Here is a 12,019-nt window from a genome sequence, read left to right on the forward strand (position 1 = left end):
ATGATTTTCACTGCTTGATTAGGATATTTTGAGTATGTCGGCTATGTCCCTCATGGTATAATGTTGATTGTTCTCAACTAATGTCTCGATTTGATTGCTATCAACTTCAACTGGTCTACCCGACAGTGGAGCTTCGTCCAGCAAAAAATCTCCAGCACAAAACTTCACAAACCACTTTTGACACATTCGATCAGTCACAGCACCTTTTCCACTGCACAAATCTTTTTTTGCATTTTTAATCTTTCTTGAAATAATAAAGCATAATATGCCGAAAATGTCGTTTTTTTCTTCCATCTTCAATATTAAAATGGCTACACAAAATTCACCAATTTTGATAAGTTTTTTTTAATGCATGCTGATATGACAGCTGTCACATAAAATCTAACAAAATTGCTTTGAGATAAGTTAAAGACAACTAAGTGCTACTAGAGCCATCTTACGGAAAAAAACAAAGGAACATTTTGGCCCACCCACTATATATGCATATTATCTATTAAACCTTGAACAACTTCAGAACTGCTACGATGAATTCACATAGTCCATCGCCTCACCCAAATGGGAAGATTCTTTGTGTCAGTTGTTGATATAGCTTCCTGATGGGTAATTTTTTTTAATTAAAATTTTTTTAAAAACTGAACATAAAGCCAGTGAACAGCCACCAGACTCTTTTTTGATTACAATGGCCACTTCCCCTTCCAGGGATACTAAATTTTTCATATTCCAAATCAGAAAAAAAAGTTCCAGAAGATAAGTCACATTTTTCATGGATACATGTTTAACAACTGAAGAGGAAAAAAAGTTAACAGATGGGAAATTGTACGTTTTGTCTAGGAACAGGAATTATTGAATCATAAAACTAGCTACCACTATTAATCCCTTGGAAAATGTTCTCTTGTTTCAATTTTCAAAATGCCAGTCCTCTATTTCTGTGTTACATTCTAGAAACAGAACAACATCTGATTTGTAAGCAATGCTACAGTTTCACCGAACAGTGAATTTTATTAGTAATATCTGTATGCACACACCTACCAAAAATAGAAAAACATCTTCAAAAATGTTAACAAGAATACAATCATAACACAGACAATTGTGTTATTACTTTTTGAAATGATAAAACATATTTTTAAGACCTGACTTCTGAAAATATTGACCATATAAGACAAAGTAGTACATAAATATCGCCTATTGTTACATAATTAAATACAGTTTGAATCTTCTGTAATTGGAAAAAAAGCTCAGATTTGTGTGATAAAATTACAGTGACTTAAAAAGTGGTTTGAGAAAGGTTACTAATAAGATGAAATCAAATGATTAAAAATTTTTTAAAATCCCTAAAATATAACTGCCTCACTGGAAATGTTCCATAACATTTATAAGCCCTTTGCTTCTTTTTTCCTGATTATTAACATTCTGCACCAAAGAAGAGATAATATCTTTATCCATGTTACTAACATGGTGTTTAAGAATAGACCAACCTCCTGTGGTCCACAGCTGCTTTTAATTCACAAGCAATTGGAATAAGTCAAGCATTGCTAGTGAGTCTTCGCTGTTACTTGCTATGTTATTTCAACTAGGAAGCCATTATGCAAACTAAGAACATCTGAAGATAGGTACCCCACTTAAAAAGTGTTCAGCAGGAGTTCCATTTTGTTGTCATTTTTGGAAAATTGCGTTGTTAAGTTGCATATGTTGTACTGTCGGTAGCCATGATTGCCTGGGATTAGTCAACATACACACAAACTCCATGACTTGACAAACTTAATTTTTCTTAAGAATCGAATGTGAAGTAAACTTTCAGATATTACTAATGTAGTAAACTAAGTTTGTTTTCGAATCATCCAATTAATTATATATTATGAAGTTTAGATCATGTTAACATGTAACATATAACAATTGTTATATAAATTCCAGGTAATACGTTACCTATGGCAAATATTTTACTGTGTGTAGAGCGTAATTCTAGGGGGAAAAAAAGAGAAAACCTAGTCTTACTAAATTATACTAGAATCACTAAATTAGTCCTGACCCATTAGATTTTAAGATAGGTCTGCAAGAATTTGGAGTGAAAATAATTTTTCAGAAGCACTCATCTCACTGGCGCTATGTTGTATTTTGCTGTATAACCCCATAGTGCTCCTAGAATCTTCCTTAATACAGGATTTACCTTTAGAGTCATTTTGGCACACCAAACAGAAGTATCCATTTTTTATTCTGTTTTACAGTTTACATGAAGCAAATGTGTGAGTTATGATGTAAAACATGTGTGATACATTTCACATGTAGTCACATCCTATTTACTGATCATTTCCATTATCTATAATGATAATAACTGACAGTTTTAAAAAAGATCTTGATGCCTGGCATAATATTAATAGCTTTTTAATTTATATCCTATTTAACTTTCACAGTAGCTTTGTGAAGTAAGTAATATTATTATCTTCATTCTACTACTGAGGAAACTGGGGCTCAGAGAGGTGTCTTAATCAGCTTCAGGTTACACAGCTAGTGAAGCTGCTCTTCCAAGACCGAACAATCTTCCTGAAAAGCCAAAGTAATTTGTACATCTTGCTCTTAAATTGCTTAGCAAGTTCTATATACCATAAACAATAAAACCATGTACTTACTGAGCGACTGGTTGTTAGAGAAAGAACACACTTATCCAAAAACTATCTGTTTAACCATTTAACTTATGAATAAAGACAGGAAGGCAAATATGTTACATGGTGATCACAATTCACATTTTATCTTTTAAAAAGTATCATAAAATGGATTACATTTCTCCAGGGACAAAATTTTATAATTTTTATCACATTCTGGAAAATCCATCATTGGTAGTACAGCCACACAGTCCATATGGATCTATCTTACTTCTAGCTGCCTTGCAGTCCACAGAGTGCTCCTCGTAATAGGAGATGGTAATTCTAGTTCAACCCATCACACACACATTCTGTCCAGGAGGAATAAGGTTGGACCAAGAAAAGTATGCACCTCCTATACAAGGGCATTTCTCACAAATGGTGTGTGAAACTTCCGCTCACAACTCCTACAACTTATGCACTTGACTACAAGTAGTTGCAAGAAAAGCTGAGAAATGGTAGTCTTTATTTGGGGCAGCCATGTGTTTAGCTAAAATTCTTGTGTTCTATCAGTAAAGAAGGATACAATGGATATTAAAGTCAACGAATAGGCTTTTACAAAGGCATACTTCAGCTAACGGAGTGTTTTCCATTCAAAAAATGTGATTTCCAATTTCATTTGATATATTCATAATTCAATTTGCCACAGGGTAGCCAAGGAAATGATGTATAGAAAAGTTCTGAAAATCAGTTTCTGTACCATTACAAGTAACTGTAAAGTTTATGATATAAAGATTAAATTGAATAAAAATATAAATTTGAGGGCTTCCCTGGTGGCGCAGTGGTTGAGAATCCGCCTGCCGATGCAGGGGACACGGGTTCATGCCCCGGTCTGGGGGGATCCCACATGCCGCAGAGCGGCTGGGCCCGTGAGCCATGGCCACTGAGCCTGTGCGTCCAGAGCCTGTGCTCCACAACGGGAGAGGCCGCAACAGTGAGAGGCCCACGTACCGCAAAAAAAAAAAAATAAAATAAATTTGCTATATGAATATTTAATACATTTGCTCTTTTTATTGGCTGTCTATGCAGTGTGCCATGAGTGTTTGCTTTAATATCAGATTTTGCCTAAACCATATCTCCAATGTTGCTGCCCCCACTTGCATCAGAGAAAGAGGATGCTTCAAATAATCTATGGTACTGTCATCACCTTAGACACCAAAACGAAAGCCATTTGTAGTTAAAATAGTTCCTTTTGTATTATAAGAAAGAAAATAAAAAATGGGTCAATATTTCTTAACATTTAGTGTAAAAGGCGTACTGTTATGACAAAGAAAAAATAGGCTTGTCTTGGAGAGCTGTGTTTTGTTTGCTTCTTATGTGATCTAGAAAGAACGCAGGCATGGCTCTCTCTGGAGGGAAGACTAAACTAGAGTTGAAAGTCCCAAGTGCACCTTCACTGGACTGTAGCCCATCTTCCCCTGACGAAGTCTGCCAGTTGAAACAGAGGCAAACCCCATTAACTAAATGATGAAGTTCTGCTCTAGGCCATGATACTCAAAGAACCAAGAGACAAATTATATACCTTCATTGGAGAGAATTATAATATCCAGAGGGTAGAGGTAGATGCAACTGACTGAAAAATATTAAGAGAAGATTATGGGCAGAAGGAAAGAGGACTTGAAGGTCTGGATGAGGCAGAGAGATCTTGAGAGGTAGTTGGATTCCACAGAGCACCTTCTGTTTTCAACTAGATGGTTATAATTTGGTAACCTCTGCTGTACATGATATAAGGCAGCCCCTAAACTAAAGAGACTTATGACTTTTCTTCCTCTCACACAGTACACATGCTTGAGATCTACACAATCCTCCAGTAAGAAATACCAAGCATCCCCATCATAGTTATGTTGGTATGGTCTGACAGAGGCTAGTAATACAGTATTTCCTGGGAACAGACTGTCCTCATGAATGCTAGAATAATGGGTCTGAAGCTAGTATGTCCCTCCATCTCTTTCTCAGGGGTCAACAGAAGACCACCACCGACACTATCAGCAGCAAGAGGAGAGGGTAAGGTAAACTTCTTCAATGCAATTGCACTTCAGTGAGAATCACCCTAAAGGGTAGGAAAAAATAGCCCTGCCCAGACAGGTTGCATACAACTAATTCTACAGTTTTAAAGTCAGCCTCACTTGCTGATAACGAATGGCTCCTGTAAGGCAACTTTCTAAGAATGCATAGCCTGGGTACAGCCACTCTTTTCCACGATAAACGTCAATAATCCCGAGGAGGTCCTGCTTGTTAGTTGGTGTAGCAGCATCATTTCTAAGCAATACCTAAACTGGCATTTCCACTATTTTATATTATATATTCCTTGGACTGATGCTGAATTTCCTTTTGAGAGTTGTGTTGTTCACAAAGATACTTTAAGACTATGGGTAGTGACATTTTATTATTTCTCATCATATCCTACAGGTGCATTAGGGGCTCCAAGACATCCTATTTTCTTATTTTCATATCAAATGTGTGTGTGTGTGTGTGTGTGTGTATGCGCGTGTGTGTAATATGTGTGTCTAGTAGATACAGATGTATGAAGGTGACAATTAACCTCTGCTTAGGCATAACATTTTATTCTCCCATTGAATATATTATGTGAACCATGCTCCATTATGTATGCCAAATCATTTCATTTCCTATCGCAAACTGTGGCCCAAAATAATTAAAAATATATTATTATTAAAATCCGTACTTTAGAGTCACCTCCAAGTTCTTCTCATCTCCAACTCTTCTAGCTTAAGAAAAGTACTGTGAATGCACACTCAAATATATTGCAGTTACTAATCCACAAATTTAGTCATCTTTTCTTAATCTTTAGTCTTCAATAACTATTAGGTTTTTTTTTAATTTAGTTGTTTATTTTTTAGGTTGCCTAATCCTTTAGGAAACTAATTTTTTTCTTTTGTTTTCTATGACAAAAGATTATCTCATATTTTCTCCTATTTCCTTTTTCCTATCTCCATCGTGATTTCTGACATTTTCTTTGCTTTGCGTAATCTGTAGTTTTGTTCTTAACTGTCCTGCCATAAATTCAATACTCTCATTTTAGATATCTTATTGTAATTGTTATTTTATATTATTTATCAATAGCCACTGCCTTCCTTCTGAATTTCAAAAAACTTTAAAATATTATCACTGGCAAATCTTGTTGACCCTTAAACTATAGCAGCACTGTCCTATAGTACTTGCCCTGGACATGAAAATATTCTGTACTCGTATTGTTCAGCATGTATGGTGTCCACTAGCCTCATTTGGATATTGAGCTGTTGAAATGTGGCTAAAAAGACTGAGAAGCTGAATTTTTAATTTAGTTTTATTTTAATGTTAGTAGCCACATGTTGCTAGTAGCTACTTTATTGGATTGTGCAACTCTGAAGACATATTCAGAATTTTGTCTTCTTTCACTCAATTTACTATTGCCATGAATGCCACACATGTTAATTGAATGAATCAATGAAAACATTCATATGTGAATTAATACATGTATTAACACATAAACCAAAGGCCTCAGATATTGAGGGTTCTATTCTACTTTCCCTTTCATTTTTACATTCAGAATATGATCAAGTCTCTGGTGTTTATAATCTCGTTTTCCTTTAGTTTATTTCATCACCTTTCTAGATCTCATTTCTTTTTGCTTGAACCACTAATTTTAGCTTCCTATATCGTGTTCAGATATCCTTGGTAGGTTAGGATTTGATCTGAGGTATTACCCATGTGAAAGGGCCTCTTCTCCACTGACCGTGATTTTTAGAATTTCGAATAGAATGAGCCTAGATTTCAGAATAATGGAAAGTGTTTTATCCTCAGTGTTCTACCTTTAGGTCACTAAAAACAACTCCACCTCATGCAGTTCTTAGACCCAATGTCTCCTTTTTTGACAGGGCTTACCCGGCTGTCCAAACTAAAGCTAATCTTGATCACCCAAAACATCTCCCTGCTTAATTTTGTTCATAATCGTTGTGATTTTATGAACTTACATTTATTCCTTTATTGCTTAGAGCAGCAGTCACTAAAGAAATACATAAATGAAATAATTACAACAAAATATTGTATCTCTGCAGATCCATGTGCATTCCATGAGGGCAGAGACTTCTTCTGTTTTGGTCAGCACTCTACAAAGTCTGGCAAGCATGGTGCCAGTACCACAGCAGATACTCAAGAGTTATCAAATAAATAAGTAAGTTGATGTAGACCATCCTTGTCTTAGATTTCAATGTGAAAAACTCACTTTTGACACTTCGTCCTGTGTGATGTGCATCATCCTCTCCCTCTTGCCTTGGTAATTTTGAAAGTTCTTGAGGAGAACAAAACTTCCCCCATCTAGCTCTGTTTGCAGGGTAAGCTCAAATAAGACAAACATGAGTATTTGGAACTAAAGCTCTATTTTTTTTTTTTTTTTTTTTTTTTTTGGCAGTACGTGGGCCTCTCACTGTTGTGGCCTCTCCCGTCGTGGAGCACAGGCTCCAGACGCGCAGGCCCAGCATCCATGGCTCACGGGCCCAGCCGCTCCGCGGCATGTGGGATCTTCCTGGAATGGGGCACGAACCCATGTCCCCTGCATCGGCAGGCAGACTCCCAACCACTGCGCCACCAGGGAAGCCCTGCTCTAACTATTATTAATTGAATGTGTTGTAGCTTTGAATTCTCCATCTCTCTCTTTCCAGACATATTATGATAACATGTAATGCATAGATGTGACTAATGCTCCTTGCCTATAGTTATTAAGGATTTAGGAATTTTTTTGGACACCTCTACATTTTGAATGTATTAATAACAATCTGTAAACTATAACTTTTTGCAGCACACACATGAAACATGTTCTAACAAGGGCCTCTCTCTCTCTCTCCCAAATACAGTTTCCTCTGTAACAATAATCACAAGATTTATCACTGACTAGGTATTACTATGGACCAAGAACACTACTCTTAGTTATTTGTTACTCCATATTCAGTGGCTTTGTATTTTTACACCTTAAGAATCTGAGGCTGACAGGACTAGGTAATTTGTCCAAGGTTACAAGCTTAGTAAGCAACAGATCTAAGGTCTGGGCGTTATGTCTCTTTGGCAATAAAACCTATGATAATTTCTAGTTATTGAAGTAAGTAGTCACATCTTAATGTGGGTATGATTCCTAAAAGTAGAATTTGTTATGGAGAGAGTCTCAGAAATTGCAAATAACCTGTCATGTAAAGGAGAATGGGTTTCAGGGTGGAGATTACTTCAGTGTCCAGTGAGCTCTATTCTCCCGTCTAGAGAGAAGCAGAGAACATGACTACACCAGCAACTGACTGGATGAACTTTGTTCTGGAAGCACTAGTAATATTCAATTCCCAACTCAATCCTTTACTTTTCTATAATAATAATTCTAATCCTGTACAACTATCTTGGAAATATATGAGCATATTATGAAACACCCCTTATTCCTCAGTAAGAATTGAACAAGGAACTAAAAAGTGACAAGATAAATGAAACACTGAACATACTGGATATACATTATCCGTTCTTTTGTGTGTGTATCAATGTTTTCAAGAAAATCTAAACAAAGCAAAATACTTTTTAAAAAACATTGAATTGCTTGAAATAAAAAGGTATGGGATACATAGTTCAGAAAATTCTGACATTCTCCCATTATTAAATTAAATTTAATAAATCTGAATGTATGACTATGTTTCAATACCTTTAAATTAATTTATATTAATATTTAAATTTTCTATTTTCTTAAAGATCTCTGAAAAACCATACAAGAAATAAGAAGTAATATACATGAGAAAATTTCTTAGTAAACCGTAAGATGTTTGTGTCTATGTGCATGTGTGTGCACATATGCAAGTGTGCAGGCATGTTTGCTAGAGAACATTTTATGAGGGCATTTACAGACATAATCATGAGCAAATGTACGTTTTTTTATAGCCAAGGCAAATGAAGCATGCCTTCAGTTAGAAACTTCTGAAAAAACACTGTGATAACCTACTGAGACTGGAATTGCTTTTCTTCACAACATCACACCCACCTTTCTTTAGATGCCCGTAGTATAAAGTTTAAGTGTTGTAAGTAAAATACGCTCTTCTTGAATCATTTTCGTTAATTAAATGCATTTTGTACTTCAAATACCATTCCAAGATTATACATTTGATAGCTCAAAAAGATGCACACGCTGCTTTTAGAGTTCAGGATGGGAATAAGGGAACCTCAAAAGTCTTAGAACACACAAGTTATATAAATGAAAATGTGAAACTTCAGATTATTAAGGCTTTTCTGAAACACCTGATACATTTAAATCCTTCATTACCTAATATGTTATTTATTTTCAGCAATTAAAGTTTAATTTTCTATACCCTTAAGCAAAAACTCAGAAAAAAGTCATTCTTTACCTTATGTTAAAAGCAAATATACATACATATATGTGTATATATATTATATGTATACATATGGCTTATATATGGCATATATATAGATTCATATAGATATATACACACATATCTATATCTATATTTATATTCCCAGGAGAGACTTAAGCATGGTTTCACCTGCCTTTGGGGAATTGTAAGGTAACAAAATCAATACCAAACCTTTATACCTACAACTCCTTTTTTTGGTGCTCCTGTAAATGTTATTTTTAAAAAGTTCAATATCCATATTTTCATTGCTAGTGCATATATATAAAATTAAGTTTTACATATTGATTTTTTCCTACAACCTTACCAAACTCAATTATTATTTCCTGTGCTTTTCTGTTGACTAAGGAGCTTACAGAGGTCTACCTCCATTTCCCCTCTTCACTTCTTTGTTAGGCATTTAATTTTTATATATGTTATAAACACAATATATTGCTACTACCTATTTTTTTAGACAGTTAACATTTAGCTTCAAAGATAAGAAAAAAATGATTTTGTCATTTACCTTGATTTTATTTTCAGCACTTTAATTTTTGTGTGTAGAAAGAAGGGATACATGTTTTTATCTAGTAACGTATTCCTTCTGCCTGAAGAGTTTCTCTAATATTTATTGAACTACAGGTCTGTTGCCAAGGAATTCTCTTTAATGTTTGATTACTTAAAAGGGTCTTTATTTTCCCCTCAATTTTGAAATATATTTGCATTGGTTATAGAATACTGGTTTCACAGTTTTGTTTTTTCTCTCAGCATGTAAAGCACATCATTCCATTCTGTTCTGGCTTGCATACTTTCTGATAAGAAGTCTGTTTTGATTCTTCCTTTTGTTCCCTTTACAAAAAAAAATTGTGTGTGTTTGTGTGTGTGTGGCTGCAATGAAGACTTTTTCTTTCCTTTAAAGCAGTTTACTGCTTTATTTACTGCTTTATTACTCAGCCATAAAAAGAAATGAAATTGAGTTATTTGTAGTGAGGTGGATGGACCTAGAGTCTGTCATACAGAGTGAAGTAAGTCAGAAAGAGAAAGACAAATACCGTATGCTAACACATATATATGGAATTTAAGAAAAAAAAAATGTCATGAAGAACCTAGGGGTAAGACAGGAATAAAGCCACAGACCTACTAGAGAATGGACTTGAGGATATGGGGAGGGGGAAAGGTGAGCTGTGACAAAGTGAGAGAGAGGCATGGACATATATACACTACCAAACATAAGGTAGATAGCTAGTGGGAAGCAGCCACATAGCACAGGGAGATCAGCTCGGTGCTTTGTGACTGCCTGGAGGGGTGGGATAGGGAGGGAAGAGATATGGGAACATATGTATATGTATAACTGATTCACTTTCTTATAAAGCAGAAACTAACACACCATTGTAAAGCAATTATACCCCAATAAAGATGTTAAAAAAAATAAACTAAAAAATAAAGCAGTTTCAGTATGCTATGACTGTGTGGGTGTGTTGGTGTGTTTTTGATATTTATCCTACTTGATATTTTTCAAGTTTCTTAAATCTATAAGAGTCTGTCATTAATTTTGGGAGAAAAAAGATGGCTGATATTTCATCAAATATTTCTTTGTCGTGTTCTCTCTATCTTCTCCTCTTGGCATTCCAAATTATACAGATGTTAAACCCTTTTATATTATCTCGCAGTTCTTGGATACTCTGTTTTGTTAGTTTCATTTTTCTCCTTTTATAAATTGTTTTGATTAAGCCTGTCAGGCATTCTGACTCTGTGTCTTGAGGGTAAGGTCTTCCCAGCCACAATATTTAAATATTTTCTAGGTTTTTTACATTGTTGTCATATCTAGTGCCACAGATGAAAAAAAAATACTCCATATCTGTAAACATGTAATGAAACTTAACTTGATTCATATTCTATTCATGGGTTCACTGATCATAAATTAAAGTCAATTCAAATGCTTATCTTTTATGTGCTATTCATTTTCTGATTATTTTTGAGTTTCTAGTATTAATTGATCTCTTTGCTAGCGAGACTATAACTTTGAGAAGAATTTATGTATGTGAATGTAAAATTCCAGAGTACCAGACATTGGTTTTTTGTAGCTTTCTCACTTGCTCACTTTCTTATTCACACTCTACTTCTCCCCATTTATACACAAATAATTTATTTCCTTGTTTCCTCTAAATAACTTGAGATTAATTTGATATCATATCCACTTCTATTGAAAATTCTCTTATTGACTAATCCTTGGTTTATAGTCAAATGTTGTTGATCGTCTCAACAATATTCTTAATAGCTTTTTAAACGTCTGGTCCATGATTCAACTCAGAATCATACATTTCAATTAGTCACCATGAAAGTAAAGTTTCCTTTATTCTGAAATAATACCTCGGCCTTTGTTTGACATTCATGATCTTGGTATTTTTGAATAGGTCAAGGCAGTCATTTTTTTTAAATGCTGCAATATATATTTTTGAATTAATATATGTTTCATCCAGGTTTAAAACATTTTATAAGCCCTTAATAAATGCTTAAATATCAGATATTGTGCCTATAATGTTAAATGTATTTAAAACAAATTTCTGAGAACAGTCACCTTTACTTCATTCATCAGATGAACAAATCCTTATTGAATTTCTCCACTGGCCCAGGCTCTGCCCTGTGCTGGCAGTGAGAAGATAGTGATGAAAAGAGTATAGCCTCAAGAAACATAAATATCATATGATATAACTTATATGCTAAGAAACAGACTCACAAGATAGAAAACAAGCTTATGGTTACCAAAGCGGAAAGGCTGGGGGGCTGTGAGGGGGATAAATTAGGAGTTTGGGATTAACAGACACACACTACTATATATAAAATAGATAAACAACAAGGAACTACTGTATAGCACAGGGAACTATATTCAATACCTTGTAATAATGTATAATGGAAAAGAATCTGAAAAAGAATATATATGTACACACATATATATGTATATACACATACGTATATGTATATATATATGAATCACTTTGCTATACACTGAGACTA

Source organism: Tursiops truncatus, chromosome 12 (genome assembly GCF_011762595.2).
Source record: "Tursiops truncatus isolate mTurTru1 chromosome 12, mTurTru1.mat.Y, whole genome shotgun sequence".
Taxonomy (NCBI): Eukaryota; Metazoa; Chordata; class Mammalia; order Artiodactyla; family Delphinidae; genus Tursiops; species Tursiops truncatus.